The following is an 18,870-nucleotide window of genomic DNA, read 5'->3' as shown; positions in this document are numbered from 1 at the left end:
TGGGCAGGGAAAGGTGCCAATGTTAATTTATAGTTAATATTCCAAATTTTTGTCCATTCAGTTAAATTTAGATTTAGATTTAGCATGAGGGCCTTGAAATTTGGTACCCCGTTATAGATGGTTCAGACAGTTGCTCACACACTCTTAACATTGGATTTTTTATGCATATGCTCTGGGAATGTGTTGAAGTTCAAAAATTTTGGAAGGAAGTACAGAATGAAATAAATAATATGCTAAACATTAATTGGATAATCACAAAAGAATTAGCAATACTAGTTAAATATGGGGAATTACAAGAATTTAAAGAAATCAAAACAGCAGTTTTGGAAAGCACTCAAGCAGTAGTAGTATTAGGCTGGAAAGATAGCAATAAATGGACAATCCAGAATTGGTACTGGTACATGGTGGACCACATTCATTTCAAAATTATGGAAATAAGATTAAATAACTTTGATGAAAATAAATTGGAGAAGCTGATGGCACGATGGAATAAGGTGAAAATTATATCTTAAGTAGAATTTATGACGACAATGTGAAAAATAAATTCCAATCACTTTTTGTGTGTAAAGAAATGTAAACCGGAGCTAAGGAAGAAATTGAAACTTATTGTAAATAATATAACCCCCTAAATGGTGGTGGGGTTTTTATTGGTGATGGGGTTTTTTTGTTTGTTGTTAATTTAGTAAATAAACCAATATTTTTTTTAAAAAACAAAACAAAACATTGGATTTGGACTATTGAGTTGAACTGTTTCATGTTGGATTATGAAATCTGTTGAGAAACTTTAATTTGGGTGGTCTTGAGGATAAAGTCATTTGGGGGATGATATCTAACACAAGTCTTGGGGAGTCTTTGTGTACTTTTATTATCTTATTTTTATATTGGAGACTGAAAAGTTTTCCATTTTAATGCTTTTGCTTTTACAAAATTCAGAGCAGGATAATCCCCGAAACCCCTTCTTTAACTGGTAAATCATCCGTCCTTCACTGATGATCTTGCAGTCCATTCAGACTGCTATACCCAAACAATATGAATTTCTAACTGCTCCCTAAACACTGGGAAAGTTAAGTAGGAATCCACTTTATAAATCACCTAAATGTTTTCCTGGCGTCTGTTGACTGCTTATTCAGCCAAACTCACATTAATGCTATCTGTAAACTATAGTTGAAGATAATTTAGAATTATTTCTTTAAAAGATATTTGTTTACTGACTTCATTAATGTAGATTCCCAATCCAAAGTCATGGGAAAAATATTGCATTTGATATGATCTCATGTTAATTTACTTTTAGGAGATTAAGCATAATGGCACATGAAAACATAATTAAATTGCTAAAGTTAAAACCATTTACTTTAAGAAAAATCAGTTTGAAACAATTACCACTTTGAAATTTAGTCACGGTTCTGTTTCAATGCACGAAACAGGGTTATTATGCAAATAACATTATATCCAAAAATAATTGGATTGAGAGTGTTAAACCTACACATTTGAAGTAGTGGTAACAAACTCATTGGATCAATCAGGATATTCTTTCTTATTCTACTGAGTTTGTCTTAAAATTCATATTTTGTGGGATATTTAATTCCGTCTTGTTTATTCTGTTTATTGCTTATTCTATAATAATGAAAATGTTAACATGACACATTCTGTTCTAATTCATTCTTAGCTCCTAGCTAAGTTTTCAGGTGAAAGAGCAAACAAACAAGAATAAGAAAGGTACCGGTGGTAAGAAAAAGTGTTAAAGAGTTAGTCTTTTTAGCATTAATATCATTTTTTGCAGCACCACTTTAGTTTAAATAAATAAATCCGCTTCTTACTCCTATGAGAGATATTTATTTTTTCCAATTTTGGGTCTGCTAGAGGCCTGGGAGTTTGAGGGTTCTGTACAATAGATTATCTTAACACTTCACTCTTTTGAGAGTTCTAATGTCGTTTCTGGGATCTATTAGAGACACTCTTCCAACTTAGAAGTCAGAGCCTGGAGTGCTCCTACTACCATTGAGGCCACTTTGGCTTTACTTTCCACATCCGCCCTAGTTCTTCCTTTAGGCTGGGACATTTCCAATTTCTCATATTCCTTCATAATAATAATAATAATAATAATAATAATAATAATAATAATAATAATAATAATAATAATAATAATAATAATAATAATTATTATTATTATTATTTATTGGATTTGTATGCTGCCCCTCTCCGTAGACTTGGGGTGGCTAACAACAATAATAAAAACAACATGTACAATCCAATAATAAAAAACAACTAAAACCCCTATTATAAAACCAAACATACACACAAACATACCATGCATAACTTGTAATGGCCTAGGGGGAAGGGCTATCTCAACTCTCCCATGCCTGGCGGTATAGGTGGGTCTTGAGTACTTTACGAAAGACAGGGAGGGTGGGGGCAGTTCTAATCTCCGGGGGGAGTTGGTTCCAGAGGGCAGGGGCCGCCACAGAGAAGGCTCTTCCCCTGGGGCCCGCCAAATGACACTGTTTAGTCAAAGGGACCCGGAGAAGGCCAACTCTGTGGGACCTTATCGGTAGCTGGGATTCGTGCGGTAGCAGGCGGTTCCGGAGGTAATCTGGTCCAATGCCATGTAGGGCTTTAAAGGTCATGACCAACACTTTGAATTGTGACCGGAAACTGATCGGCAGCCAATGCATGCCACGGAGTGTTGAAGAAACGTGGGCGAATCTTGGAAGCCCCACGATGGCTCTCGCGGCTGCGTTCTGCACGATCTGAAGTTTCCGAACACTTTTCAGAGGTAGCCCCATGTAGAGAGTTATGTTCCTGTAATTTAGCACCAATGCATCTATCACCACTGCTGTCTTCTGGAATCTGATTGATTAGCCAATACCTGCTTGTCTGACTATATCTGAAAGTCCCACAGGCTCTTAGTAGTGGTGGGTTACTTAGTAGTGGTGCTGGTGGCAGGAGGCTCTGGCCATCCACCCAAGATGCTTCTGCTCATGCTCAGAAGCATGTGCGAACTGGTGGCAAAATTATTTACAATCTACCACTGGATCTTAGGCCCTTTTATTCTTCACAACCTTTGGTGGAAGTCCTATCCGGACTTGAATCTAGCTTAGGGATGAAATGCTACTGGTTAGGGAGAACCGTTAGCGGACAAGTGGCCTGGTTTGCCAAACCACTAGCCACAGTTGGCTGGCTATGCCCCTGAACCGGTCCCCAGGTCACTGCTCGCTTGCCCTGCCCCATCCAATTTCTGCTCTGCAGCTTGCCTGCCTGAAGCGCTGTGCCCCTGGTCTGTCTCCCAAGTAAGCCTGCAAAGTCGTAGCCTATCTAGGTGCCTCTGCCTCCCCCCCATCTCAGCCTGCTTTTCCTACTCCATTCGTAAGAACATAAGAAGAGCCATGCTGAATCAGGCCAAAGCCCATCGAGTCCAGCATTCTGTGTCACACAGTGGCCCACCAATTGTCCATGGGGATCTTGAGTAGAAAGAGAAGGCAAGCCCCTCCCTTTCCCTTGACCCCCAACAAATGACATCAACACAACTGAGAGAGTCCAGAAATATTTCACAAGAAGAGTCCTTCATTCCTCTTCTCACAGCAAAATACCTTACTCCGCCAGACTTGAAATTCTTGGTTTAGACAACTTACAACTCCGTCGTTTATGTTCCGACTTAATTATAGTTCATAAAATCATATACCAAAATGTCCTACCTGTTAACGACTACTTCACCTTCAACCGCAACAACACATGAGCACGAAATCAATTTAAACTAAATGTCAACCGCTCCAAACTTGACTGCAAAAAATACAACTTCAGCAACAGAGTAATCAATGCCTGGAATGCACTGCCTGATTCTGTGGTTTCTACTCCTAACCCCAAAACCTTTAACCTTAGACTATCTACAATTGATCTATCCTCCTTTCTAAGAGGTCTGTAAGGGGTGTGCATAAGTGCACCATTGTGCCTACCGTCCCTGTCCTATTGTCTACTTTATATCATTACTCATCTAATGTTTTATATGTACAAATTATCACCCAATCAATCAATCAATCAATAATAAATAAATAAATAAATAAATAAATAAATAAATAAATAAATATGGTACTCAAGGGAATCCTGCCTGCCTCAACCAAGGTGGCACATGGATATCCGTTTCAATAACCACCGATACACTTGGTCTCCATGAATCTGTGTAATCTTGCCTTGAAGCTATCAAGGCTGACAACTGTCAGCATTGATTTCCTGTGGCCCACAGCCCTGACATGCTTTCCTGCCTTCCACGCAGCCTTTCTGGTGACCTAGGGAAGGGGGATGCTGCAGAAAAGGCTGCTTTCCACTTGGGCCCACGTTTCTCTGGCTTCTCGCCCAACCACCTCACTGCTCTATCTGGGAACTTGGCCCATGGAGTCACTTCCTACCAGCAAAGAAGCAGAGCAAGGGGGAAGAAGCTACCAGTTGCCAGCTGTGCAGGGAGATGGCCAGGCCCAGTTGTTCCACTATGGAGCTTTCCCTTCAGCCTGTGCAGTACAAGTGGAGAAGCCAATGCGGCCCCTGCTAAGGACTGGGGCTGCCTTGCCCACTTTTGCTGCCTCCATGCACTGCATGTAGAAGGGGCTGTTGCTGCTGCTCTCACAACCCTGCCTCCCCACTTGGCTACAGCTGTCCGCCTGCCCAAAGCAACCTGTGTGCTGTAGGTCTCTGGACTTCTACTCTTAGGATCATTTTTTGTCACATCATAATAGAAGGATGGTGTAGCAAAGCTATTGTGGTCAGCATCCTTTGCAAGGTTTTAGCCCATGTCTGTTGTGGTTAGCTCTGGCCCAGCTCCTGCCCCAAGGACTGTGGATGTGGGGGAGACATCCACATGCTGCAGGCCTGTTTTGCCCCCGGTGGAATCTGCTGATGAAGGCTCCTCTGACCAAGAAGACATGAGTGACAGGGAGGAGGAGAGTGGGGCAGACAGCTCAGAAGGAGATCAATTATCTAGCTCCTCCTTGGATTCAGAACAAGAGTTAATGATACAGCCACGTATGCAGAGAGCGATGCATAGGCAACAGCAACTGAGAGATTATTATCAAAGAAAATGAGGCCACCTGTCGTTGGGTGGGGCTGTGGTAATTAGTGAGGCTGCTATAAATAGGGTTTGGCCATTGTGGAGGATTATCTGATCATTGTGTTTCATGACTGCTTTACTGACTTTGACCTTTTGTGTGCTGATTTCCCCCCGCTTTGAAACTAAACCAGAGCAAAGTGTGTTTCACTTTGTGAAAGAAGAAGGACTGTGAATTGCCTCACAGCTGCAAGCTAAGTATCACAGAACTGATAAGGGACTTGTACAAATTACCAGTTTGTTTGGAGACGAGTGCTCTTTGCTATAACAAAAGAGGGCTTAGATTAAGTGAATTTTCATTATAAAGAACATTGTTTTGAATTTTCAAACGTGTGAGTGCCTGAAATTTGTACCTGTGAATTTTTGGGAGAAGTCTACCAGAGAGCTCGACAGAACAATGTCTAGTCTCTCAAACTCCACCAAGAGTACATTTAACAGTGCATGCAGAACCTTACATTGCTAATATATACTAGCATCTTGAATTGTGTGTGCTTGATAAATATTAGTTGCCTTGCATTTTCTTTAATCAAGGGATGACACAAGCAAACAGTTTTATATGGTTTTCTCTCTTTTAGTATGGTTTTATTGCTGGTAGTATCTGTAAACTGCCCAGAGTCATCGGGCTAATGAGATAAGGCGTTGTCTAAATTTGATAAATTAACAGCTCATTTTCCTAGAGTTTAACAATATTTCTTTTCAATGTTTAATTTCTTCCATCATCTTCATGATCAGGAGCAGCAGTTATTACATTTTGTGCAATTTCCCAAATTATTTGGTAGTCATGAGACAGTCTTTTGATTTCCAACAGATATAAGAACAGCTGTGATCCTCCCTTAGATTCTTTTCTTTGGTCTGGGAAAAAATCAAACGTGCCTTTATCCTGGAAATGTTAAGTCCATATGTTCTGCAATAAATCTAATCTGATCAGTGGGGAAAAAATATCTTCATCTTTGTTGAAAGCAGTAAATAAAATCTGATTGGTAACATGATTTCCTTGATAAATACACCAAGATTCAATAATTTAAACTAATGTAACCTATTCATATATAGTATATGAATAATTTCATATTTTAACATTAGTATATGCCAATTTAAATTGAAAATTATTATCCTTCCCAAAGAAATCTGCTGGCCTGCCCGCCTCTCTATCTATCTACAGTATCTATCTATCTATCTATCTATCTATCTATCTATCTATCTATCTATCTATCTATCTCTCTCTCTCTCTCTCTCTCTCTCTCTCCCTCCCTCCCTCCATCCCTCCATCCCTCCATCCATCCATCCATCTATCTCTCTCTCCAGCCAGCCAACCATTTCCTGCCTTTATTATTTTATTTATTTATTTTATTTATTTATTTTATTTATTTATTTTGTCCAATACACAATAATACACAATGAAGGTTATAGAGGATATAGTAGAGAATAATATGAGATATAGGAGAGACTATAGGACAGGGGACGGAAGGCACTTTAGTGCCCTTATGTACGCCCCTTAAATAACTCAAGGTGAATAACACATACAATACTCCTTCCTCTTCCTATTTTCCTCACACCAAGCCTGTGAGGTGGATTGGAATTTACTGTCCCCAAATCATCTAGTCAGTTTTCATGCCTAAGATGGAAGACTGCAACTCACAGTCTTGTGGGTCATTAAAAAAATTAAGATTTTCAATAAAGCATCATGTAAGAAAATATACTTTGATTAATACTATTTATATTATTAACGTTGTACATATTCTACATCATTGACTTCAGTTCAGAATTGGTCTTGATTTTATCTTGTCCAGCCTTGCCAGCCTGACAAGCTCCCAATGGTTGGAAATTTGGAAGTTTCAATGCCAACACAATTATGGAAGTCTAATGCAGTGAAAGGCTTATTGTTTTTGAGGTTCAAAATTAAAAGGTTCAAAATTAGAATTTTGCTAGCATTGAATCATTGTCAAATTATTGCATCCTTTATTTGGAGTTAATTTTCCTCAATATTATATAATTTTCATCCAGATGATTGCATTTCTCAGTGTAAAAAGTATGCAGTGGAGACATTCAGCATGTGATGGAGTTCATCTCCTTAGAGTGAATGGGGAGAGCTGTGATTAAGGTCTTCCGTTTTCAACAGCAATGCTGTACTTCCCATGGTATCTAGTGCCAAAGTTTTTACGAACTGCAAATACTTTAAAATGGTAATATCGAGCCAAAAGATGTATCATGGAATGCTGGATTGTTATTAATATAATTTTAATCTTATGGTTGAATATCAACCATCAAATTGCCATATTGATTACTGATGTTTACATTTTAAAATGGGGCGATATGAAAAAAGCAGGAGAAAGAAACAATTCCAATCCAAACAATTTGTCCACATTATAAAGCTTGAGTAAAGCCACATTTCTCGCAGGGTGTAAACAGAAAAAAAGAACACTTGTTTCATAATCACATCTGCTGGCGAAAGATCATAGAGAGATAATGCTCATTCATTGTTTGATACCATGCACTTTTGTTTTTAACTGCAATTTTTGTTTTAATACAAAACACCCATTTAGATGCCATTTGAATGACATCTAAACTGGCAGAGTATCCCTCCAAATAGAGGTTTCCAAAAATTCATTTAATGTTTGGATTCACTGGTGTTTGTTTTGTTTTGTTTTGATCTTTGCCAAGGGAGAAAAAAATCTTCATAAAAAGTAGAACGAATTAGCAAATACTGAGAGATGATAGAAATCACTGTTCAGCAATATCTGGAAAGCTATGTTTTGTTTAGGGGGAAATCATGGGAACTTAACTGCAACAGGCAATGTAAATGTGTTTTTCAGATGGTTCTTTGTATAAGAAATTCAAAGCACAACCCACTTATGGTCACATCACATTGCATTCTCTTATGAACTCTTACTGTAAGTTTAACTGTAGCCTGAGGCTACAACTTTAGCTTTAAGAGTATATTTTGTTCAGCCTTTGTCAGGTGAATTTCTATGCCCAACATTTATTACCAATCACAGTCTAGAAACATGCTGATAAAAAAAAATCCAGCACTGTTTTGAACAGTTGAAACCAAAGGATGTCTAGATATTTGTTAATTGATTCAAAGTGCTTTTAGCTATTGTCACAGAGCAGAATGGTTTTTAGCATAAGCCAGGGGGAAAGCACAATCTTTTATAAACACTTTGTAGTTATCGCATGCCCTAGAGAAATATTTTTTTTCTAATTGTCAGGATGCAAATGGAAAGCTTAATAGGATAGATAGGGGCTAATTTAAGAAAAGCTCAGTTCTGTATAAATTATGTAGAGTTGTATCATTTCTCTTATGCTGCAGTAGCTATTTTACTGTGTTTCTGTTTTGGGTGGTGTATTTGTTTTTAATTAATTACAGTGACTTATAAATTGCTTTAATTTAAGTGACTTGAAATACTAGAGAAATGCTAGTGATTTAGTGATGGGATAAGGCCTACAGGTAGTCCTTGAATTACAACTTCAGCTGGGACTGAGATTGACACCATTAAGCGATGCAGTCTTATAGTGTAATGTCCTATGACTGCACCACTTAATGTTGGCAATTCAGGCACTCCCAGGTGTTGTGGTAACCCAACACACATGGGGCCTTAAGCAGCAAAAGAAGGAAGTACCAGGTTCCACAGGTGAGTTGTGTATGAACTTAGAGGTCCAGTGCAGGCAATGTGCAGGTGCCAAACTGATCCCCTTCATTTGGGTCTCCATATAACAGCTGATTAATAATAATAATAATAATAATAATAATAATAATAATAATAATAATAATAACAACCCCAGTGATGGGTACGTCTTGTCGTGGTAGTGGGGCTGTGTGCTTCAATGAAGCTGAAAGCTGTGCCGGCTGTAGTGTAAACTACTGGTAGGTCTAACCTTGCCGGACTGGTCTAAGCATAGGAGCCAGACTAAACGTACCTAACCCATTTAAACTAATGGAGAGACAAAACAAAAAGAGGTCCATACTGGCTCGGTCGTCGCCCAGGATAAAAAGGACCGCAGTGGCTGCTGTAAAACCTGGGCAGCAATCAATCACATACTCAGCTGCTGCAAAAAGATTGCACAGACTGACTACAAACATAGACATGATGCTGTGGCACAGATAATCCACTGGAACTTGTGCCGGAACTACCATTTACCAGTGGCAAAGAACTGGTGGGATCATAAGCCCGAAAAAGTGGTCAAAAATGAGCAAGCAAAACTTCTGTGGGACTTCCAACTTCAGACTGACTGAATTCTGAAGCATAACACAGCAGACATCCTGATTGTAGAAAAAAAGAAAGTATGGATCATCGACATCGCAATCCCAGGGGACAGCAGAATTGAGAAGAAGCAGCTAGAGAAATTAGTGAAATACGAAGATCTAAAAATCGAGCTGCAATGACTCTGGCATAAGCCAGTGAAAGTGGTCCCAGTGGTACTTGGCACACTGGGCGCAGTGCCAAAGAAACTCAGTGGACATTGAAAACCATCGGAATTGACAAAATCTCCATCTGTCAATTGCAAAAGGCCGCTTTACTGGGATCCACACACATAATTTGCCGCTTCATCACGCAGTGCTAGGTGCTTGGGAAGTGCCCGACTGATGATGAAATATGAAATCCAGCATAGTGATCTCGTTTGCTGAGTTGTATTGACATAATAATAATAATAATAATAATAATAATAATAATAAGATTTGGATGCCGCCCCTCTCCGAAGTCTTGGGGCGGCTCACAACAATGACAAACAGTGTACAAATCCTATATTTAAAAAACAATTAACCCTTGTAATAAAATAATCACACAACCCAATCAAACCATACATAAACCAAGATAGTTAGGGCATATGTCAATTTCCCCATGCCTGGTGACAAAGGTGAGTTTTCAACAATTTGTGAAAGGCGAGGAGGGTGTGGGCAGTTCTGACCTCTTCTGATGAAGCCTGTCAGCTTTCTGTTTGCTTAAATGGGAAAACGCTTCATTAAAACAACTAAGGATAATTTAACACTTTCTCAGATCTGAGCTGGGGATGCTGTAAGGCAACATCATGAACACATAGTGGAAAAGAAGAAATTCATGTGTGTAGGTGTAAGTTCACAGAGATGCTGAATCGATGTTGTTGTTGTTGTTGTTGTTATTATTATTATTGTTGTTGTTGTTGTTATTATTATTAATTGGATTTTTATCCTGCCCCTCTCTGAGGACTCAGGGCGGCTTACAACATGTGAAAAATACAATTCTGAAATTCAATAATAACTAAAAAGAAACAGTCTAAACCCCCAATTTAATATAAAAACAGTCACTTTCAATCCACCAACATACTTTCCACTCAACATATGTTCATTCATAGGCAGCGGCTGATGATTAGTGTCCCCAGGTCTGTCGGCACAGGTGCGTCTTCAAATTCTTAGGGAAGGCAAGGAGGGTTGGGGCACTACGAATCTCTGGGGGGAGCTGATTCCAGAGAGCTTGCCCCCCCCTCCCGCAGAGAAGGCTCTTCCCCTAGGCCCCACCAAGCGACATTGTCTAGTCGACAGGATCCGGAGAAGGCCGACTCTGTGGGACCTGACCAGTCGCTGGAGCTCAGTCTGGCAGAAGGCAGTCCTTTAAGTAATCTGGTCCAATGCCAGGTAGGACTTTATAGGTCATAACCAACACTTTGAATTGCTTTCGGAAACTGATTGGAAGCTAGTGCAGCCTGTGGAGTGTTGGAGAAACATGGGCATAACTGGGTTGCCTATCATGTGGATGGAACTTAGGAAAATGTGATGCTGGTCAAGAGGAGAAAGAGAGAGAGGGGGAGAGACAGATAGATCAGGGTCTGGCAAGCTGATGTATATAATGTCTGTAGCAGTGGAAAAATTGATAGAATGACTTATATCTGCTCTAAATCCCTCTGCGAGCATGAAAAACACGGTAGGATAGATTAAACTCATAAATTAGGATTTCCCTGTTTTCACTCAGCCATCTTCCCTCCACTCACTGATAAATACCTCATAGGACTTGCAGGAGACTACAGTAGCAATAAGTTACTCTTGAGCTGTTGACACACTCCTGAGCATCAAAAAAGAAGTGGAGAAATCCCCGTGAGTGAGAGAAAAGAATGATGGTCGTGGTACTTGGAAACTCTGCAAAGTACAAGCCTGAGTAATCCAGGGCCTCTCAAATGCCTTACAGCTATCAATTTTTAACTTTCATGCTATCATTTTTCATCCCTTGGTTGGCTCACTCTTCGTTTTCTGTTCCAGAAAAAGCTGCTTTTTTCTTAGTGATTGTAACCTGCTTTAGAGTTGCTGTTAGCCAACATTTTATATCCCACCATGGTGCCTCCCCACAAACAATTAACCTACCAACTGGAGGCTAAATTCCTGTCTCAGTTGTCTGTTGGGGACTGCAGAAATACCTGACTTGTCAAAAGCATGCCAAACCACAGGACTCGTTACTTGTAGACTGTGTTTTCTTGAAAGCTTGCACATTGGTTATTTAAATTAACTAAGGCTGTTTGGTATCATTGATGACTACTCAGGATTCTATGCCATTCTCAGTTTCACAATGAAAGGTGAGTAGATAAAAGTCCATTAAAGAAAGTAAACTTATTTTGCACAATTGTTGGCTGCGATGTTGGTGTGATAATAATAATTGTAAACGCATCCTCGGAGAAGGGCAGGACACAAATCTAATAAATAAAAATAATAATAAATAAATAAATTTTGGAAGGGACACATTAATTACTCTATACATTGTCTCCCAATTTTCAACTCTGGTTGGATGCTGCGCAGCTCATCCTAGAGTTGAGAGAGAAAAGCAAAGATTTAAAGTTCTACAACATTGTCCTGGGACATGTATATTTGGCTTCATTCATTTCTATTTTTTCCATATTGCTTATTATAAAGAACTGAAATCCTAAAACTAGTTTCTGATTTAGAAAAAATCCCTGCAGTGGTCCAGTGGATATTTCCATAACTAACTCTAGGCAAACTAAGCAGTTATTGGTCTGAGCAGGTTTACCTCTTGTGGAATTGCAATCAGTTAATGAAAAAGGATACAAAAGTAAACAAGTTTTCTTCATGGAAAGTGGAAGAGATGAGACACTGAATAGCTATGTTAGAATTGATGCTTTTTAATAAAAAAATTAAATCATCTGATGGCAATCAGAGAGCTCCATAGTTGAGGGAGGAGGACCATGCAAATGTTCTTTCAAGGTAGAACCACGAGATTATTTCTTCTACATCACAGTTGTAAGTGGGACTTAATTAGCTGTCTGTCCCAAGAACACAAGGGTGTGACAACTGGTGCAATTTTTGGATGAGTGCAAATGGACTGGGTGACTACATCATAATACAGCAGCACTGACAATGTCCACATCAACTACAGAGGCAACCATTAGAGCATACAGAGAATCTTCATGACACATAGTCTACCTGATGTCCTTGTCTTGGACAATGGGCCACAACTTACCACCAAGCACATGGAATTGTTCCTGCTCAACTGGGCATAAGACATACCCGCATGTCACCATTCAGTCTAGCGAGCAATGGCTGAGTAGAGAGAATGATGAGAATGACCAAAGAAACACTTACAAAAATAGGACCAGCCAATTGGCAAGAAAGAATTGATCAGTTCCTGCTTGCCGAGCACATCATGCCTTTTGCCGCCACTAACTGAAGCCTAATGGAAATGTTAATGGAAGTTGAGGTCCTAACTGGACAGGCTAAACTCCAACCAGCACCCCGAGACACCCTTGGACTCAACCAGACAATCAGGTCACTCGAAATAGTTGACGATGGCTGAGTGTGACAGAGGCACATCGACCAACTCTGCCAAAGGCTAGGGGATTTATGGCTATGTCAGCTAGGCAACCCCCAACCTCAAACAAGTTTGCTGTTTGGAATGTGAACCCCTACCTGGAGCTGCTGGAGTCCAGCAATGTCATCCAGGATCAGAGAATGAAGATACCAGGCCAGCAGCCACTATGCCCAGCAGCAGGTTCCAGATAATTCCACCAATGGATCCAGGAGAGGTTAGAGGCATCACTGCGCCAATGGAGACTTCAGGAACAACTGAATCATGCAGGCGCCCCACCTACCTGCTTGATTACATAACCTGTATTGATCACCAATTGGACAATCCACAAACTAAGGGGAGAGGGGTATTACGTAGAGACATACAGAACACAAATTTGCATGACTGCCACTGATTGGATAATCTAGTGGCAGGAAAAATAAACAGTTGTCAGTGGCTGGCTACTAAAATACCTATAAAGGAGAAATACCTGCAGCCTGCTGGCAATTCGTATTGCTACCAGCTAGGGAAATAAAAGGTACTGAACCCTTGTCTGTATCTCCTTTTGTGCCCACATCTAACAAAATTGATTGATTGATTGGATTTATATGCATTTAAACCTCCTGGGATAAAATTCGATGCAGTGTTTTAAAAGTCCAATTGGCCTCTAAGTGATTTGTCTTCTTGTTCACATTGAAACTTTTTACCTCTTGCATCATACTATGAATATCTCCTTCAAACCAGAGCACGATCACCCTTGGACTCAAGTATGCCCCATTTTTTTTCACCTACTTCAAGATGCGATCAACCACTGGATTTATTTCACCATCCAAAGTGTACTCTGGTGGCACCAATGTTTATTCAGGAAAGGACTACATAAGTTAGCAGTCCCTCGTGAATTTTGCTCTTTGTTTTAAAAGACCTGCTCTGTTTGGCTTTGTGAACAGTAGTGTCTTTGTATAGTTTTGATTTATTAGTTATATTGAAGTACCAGTGAAAGGGAGAAAAATATACCAAACAGTACAAGGATCAGAGTAGCCTGAGGTATGTTTTTTGTGTAGTTACCATCAAAAATAAAAATAGTGTCAACATAAATGATACAAAGGAAAATACTAGCATTAGTTGGAACATCTCAGTGGTAAGATAATATCATATAACTAAGTTCCCACCCAACAACATATTGGCAGAGCAGAATAAATTATTTATTTATTTATTTATTTATCTATCTATCTATCTATCTATCTATCTATCTATCTATCTATCTATTTATCTATCTATCTATCTATCTATTTATCTATCTATCTATTTATTAGATTTGTATGCCGCCCCTCTCCGAAGACTTAGGGCGGCTCACAACAGCATAAACAGTACAAATCCAAAATTAAAACAATTTAAAACCCATTAATATAAAAACAATCATACATCTCATACAAACTATACATAAAGCGGAAACGGCCCAGGGGAATCAATTTCCCCATGCCTGACAACAGAGGTGGGTTTTAAGGAGTTTGCAAAAGGCAAGGAGAGTGGGGGCAGTCCTAATCTCCAGGGGGAGTTGATTCCAGAGGGTCAGGGCCACCGCAGAGAAGGCTCTTCCCCTGGGTCCCATCAGACGACATTGTTTCATCGATGGGACCCGGAAAAGGCCAACTCTGTGGGACCTAACTGGTCGCTGGGATTCGTGCAGCAGAAGGCGGTCCCAGAGATATTCTGGTCCAATGCCATGAAGGGCTTTATAGGTCATAACCAACACTTTGAATTGTGACCGGAAACTGATCGACAACCAATGCAGACTGTGGAGTGTTGGTGTAACATGGGCATACTTGGGAAAGCCCATGATTGCTCTCATAGCTGCATTCTGCGATGTTTGTTTTATGTGCATTTGTTGGCATATATGTGCATGTAAGTTTCCACACTAAACAGTTAGATGTGGTATAAATGTACTCCATAGCTGAAGAAGTATGGAGGAGCTCAGAGTATGAGGGATTCCCAACTTCACGTAATCTCCCTCATATCTTTTTTACATCAGGTAGAAGAATGTTGTTTCTTGATTCAAAATTGGAGCTTTATCTGAATCTGTGGAAGCAGAAAAAGACAATATTTTGAGATTCCAGGGCATCCTATTCTAATACACATAAGATAGTGCAGACAATTAAAACAATTAACCAGTGGAACAACTTGCCTCCAGAGATTGTGGGTGCTCCAAAACTAGAGGTTTTAAAGAAGAGATTGAATAAGCATTTGTCCGAAATAGTACAGTATCTCCTGCTTAAGTAGGGGGTTGAACTAGAAGACTTCCAAGGTCTCTTCAAACTCTGTTATTCTGTTACCCTGTTATAATCACAGAAATAAACACCTTACAATATTTGAAGAATGAAAACAAAGTGGTTTTATTTTTGCTAAGAATTCCTGATAAAGTATTCTCCAGTTGACGCAAGCTAAACATTAAATTATAATTGCCTAATTATTTGGCTGTATTTCCAGAAATTGTAGAAGAAATTTCTTTAGATAAATCGTCCTCAAAGAGAAATCTAGAATTATTAATAGCAATCCACAGATGCTCTGATTTCAAGAAATGATGTGCCCCGAGATTTTGAAAGTTGAATTAGCTTTCTATTCTACTCACATTTGAGATATTTCAATGCTTCAGCTCTGGATTCCTAATAATGCATCAAGCCAACCTCTGTGATCCCTCCAAAGTTCAAATCACCTTTCAGAAAGATATTTTACAATCCTATTGTTAGATCTCTGCCATTTGGTAATTTACAACTTTCTGACACATCCCAAAGCTGTAGCTCCGCTCACCATACTGGAACAAAGTACAGTATTGCGATAATAAGGTCTCCAGTCTAAAGTAAATCAAAGTAGCCCCTTGTCAACAGGGCCTCCTGAAGAAAATTAAACCAGCTACAGTAACTCTTTCTTGTGTTTATAGAGGCCTCTTTTAACACCGGCTGCCTTTTTCCCTCTACACTGTTTCCAGAGCCTGAAACAGGTTTCATTTATGCTGACATTTTAGACAATTCAGTTGTTCCTGAGGATAAGGATACCTTCTGGCTTCTGGAAGTTTGGCTTTTCTAAATGCTGTCTTGATGACAGATAACACTGGTCAACACACACACACACAAAATCATCAGCAAAAGTAATATGTCTGTTTTATGGAGTTTTATGTGCTGATTCCAAAAAAATAGGCTTGGTTTTGCTCTATCACATAAAGTGGCTGATATAGTAGCATTTTTGTTATTGCATTTTTGTTATTGTTTTCTTAATGTCGCCAGTATATTTCCTATAATTTATAATAATGATGCTGCTCCAGAAAAACTGTATATATTTTTGAAATCAGAACGAAAAAAATGATTCAGAAAAGCACAAGGTCAACTGCGATGATTACAAAACATATATTTTGTAGATCTGTATTATTGTTTTCTTAATGTCGCCAGTATATTTCCTATACCTTATAAAAATGATGCTGCTCCATGGACACTATACCTGCTACAGAAGAACTATATACATTTTTGAAATCAGAACAAAAAATGATTCAGAAAAGTACAAGGTCAACTGAGATGATTATTAAAAATATTTTTTGTAGACCCGTGTAATGAATCAATCTGTGTATTTGATGGAAATACTCAAATTTCTTCTTTTTTAAAAAAAATAGAAAATGGTTACTAAGATCCATTTTCATTTGGCCTTCTTTCTGCAAGATCCTGCCTCTCTCCCCCACCCCGACCTCTTCCCCAAGTTCTCCTTTCCTTTCATTTAAAGCAAGGGTGGGGAGTGATGGCCCTTTTATTTTTATCTGTGGACTTCAAATCCCAGAATTCCTAAGCCAGCCATGGGAGTTCTGGGAGTTGAAGTTCATAAGTCATAAGTAAGTGGCCATCTTTCCCCCACCTCTGCTTTAAAGCCTTAAGGCCTAGTCTTTCTTCTCTTTTTCTTTAACTAGTCTTACAGTTATTTCCTCTTGTAATTACTTCTGGAGAGAGCAAATGAGGCTCTTTTCCTTTGCAGTCATAGTTTGCTTCATTTTCTCCTCAATCTTTTACGTCCCTGATTTCCCTTGAGATCTTTTAGAGGTCCCTACCCTCATGGCCCTCTAAAAACTGTAAAGATCTGACTTTCCCCCAAAGGCTTTGGTTGCTATGAGGATATTCTACAGCTGTGATGTGTTTGCAGCACCAAATATGCCCTGTTTTGCTGGCTTTTATGCTTTTCGTTGTTTTTCTTTTATTACTCTTGCGAGTCATCCTTGGTGATCTTATATAAGATGGGTGATTATACAAATCCTTTAAATGCAGATACAAACAAATGTTCAACTCTCTCCAGATCACATCATTTCATGGATTAGTTCTAGATTATTCATGTTCACATATTGGAGCATCACCGAAACATAAATTCCTCAAAGTCCAACCTCTGGTTTAGCAAAAGAATCCAGATTAAACATTCTCAGTTTGCACCCTCTGCTTGATTTTAGGAAGATTAAAATCTTAACATCCCTTTTGGGAAATAGGAGTGATGTGATTGGCTGGCAACCGGCTCCTTTGATCACGGACTTTGGGGAGAATGAACTGGGTCCATCTGGGTATCATAGGCCAGTGTGTTGATCCAAGAAAAATGAAAGTGGGGGAGAGTTAGGGCCTGGGGACCCTCCAGAAGCTGCAGGCCCCCCAGCTGTGCTGATGTCAGAGTCAGATGAGGAGGGAGATATTGTGGACCCATTATTAGATGCAAGATTAAGAAGAATGTGAGGGAGGCAAGAGTATCTCCAACAATGTAGATCCGGGCATTAAATACTTCTATGCACAGCTTGTCATCACGGATAGTATAGAACAGGAGAATGATGGGAATTCCTTTGCAGAAGTTCAAAGTTCCTATATGGAGAGAGAGAACTAGCAGCCAAAGAGTCTCTCTCTTAAATCCTTCTGCAACCCTGCAATCTGAGCTTTGGAAGGCATTTGTGAGTACCTGTCCACGCCAAGAATTAATGACTTGAATTTATGACTTTCTTTTGGATGTTTGTTATCAGCTGTGCCGCTAACGCTGGACTTTTGGCAGTTGAACTGCCATTCCTCTGATTTCATTGCTGTTTCCAGCATGATTCTTTGTCAATAGACAAATATACATAGTGGCTTTGCTTCCGAGTCTTCATTGGGGCTTAATTATTACTAATTAACTGGGCTTGACAGAAAAGGAGTAATTGCCATCCACAAATTATTTGATATTTCATCCATTCTTCAGGATTTCTCATATGGAATTTACCCCATCCTATACTCTCAGAGAAGCATTGTTGGTGTAGTGGTTAAAGACATAAAACTAGAAGCCAGGAGACCATGAGTTCTACTCTAACCTAGCTTGAAGCAGGTCATTCTCTATCAACCCCAGAAAGAAGGCAAGGGCATACCACTTTTGAAAATAGCAAGAAAACTACACGGCTTTGCTTATATAATTGCCAGCAGGCAAGATTTACTTAAAGGCTTACAGTATGTGTACACATAAATACTTCTTTCTAGGTTCAAATCTGATAGATAAAAATGCATGGAAAAAAGTGTTCTCCTATGCCAAGTTTCAGCCAGACATCAAAATAAAAATCTTCAATTCTGCTCAACTCCGTCAACATAACTTTGAAGTAAATTTTCTGTTTATCATAAATTATTCACTGTTGCTCTCACCTCTCTCTCTCTCTCTCTCTCTCTCACACACACACACACACACACACACACACACACACACACACACACTTACTTAAAACAATACGTTAAATAGGTTAAGCTATCAACCAACCATTGGGTCCACTTTGTAATTTTTCTTTATGTAAGTAAAGTTTGTGGACATGTTTTCATACATTTTGAACTGGCCACATTTATGTCACTTTTTAACTTTCCAGCTCTGCTAAGTTATTTTTTTTAAGATAACATTTTATTTGTATAAAATATACTAAAAGGAACAGACTAAAAAAAAGTCCCTTGGGTGCTTTTAGAATAACCAACTCAAGTCATTTCATTAGATGAATGTGGTGAA

This window comes from Erythrolamprus reginae, chromosome 2, assembly GCF_031021105.1.
Source record: "Erythrolamprus reginae isolate rEryReg1 chromosome 2, rEryReg1.hap1, whole genome shotgun sequence".
Taxonomy (NCBI): Eukaryota; Metazoa; Chordata; class Lepidosauria; order Squamata; family Dipsadidae; genus Erythrolamprus; species Erythrolamprus reginae.
This window is presented reverse-complemented; position numbering follows the sequence as displayed.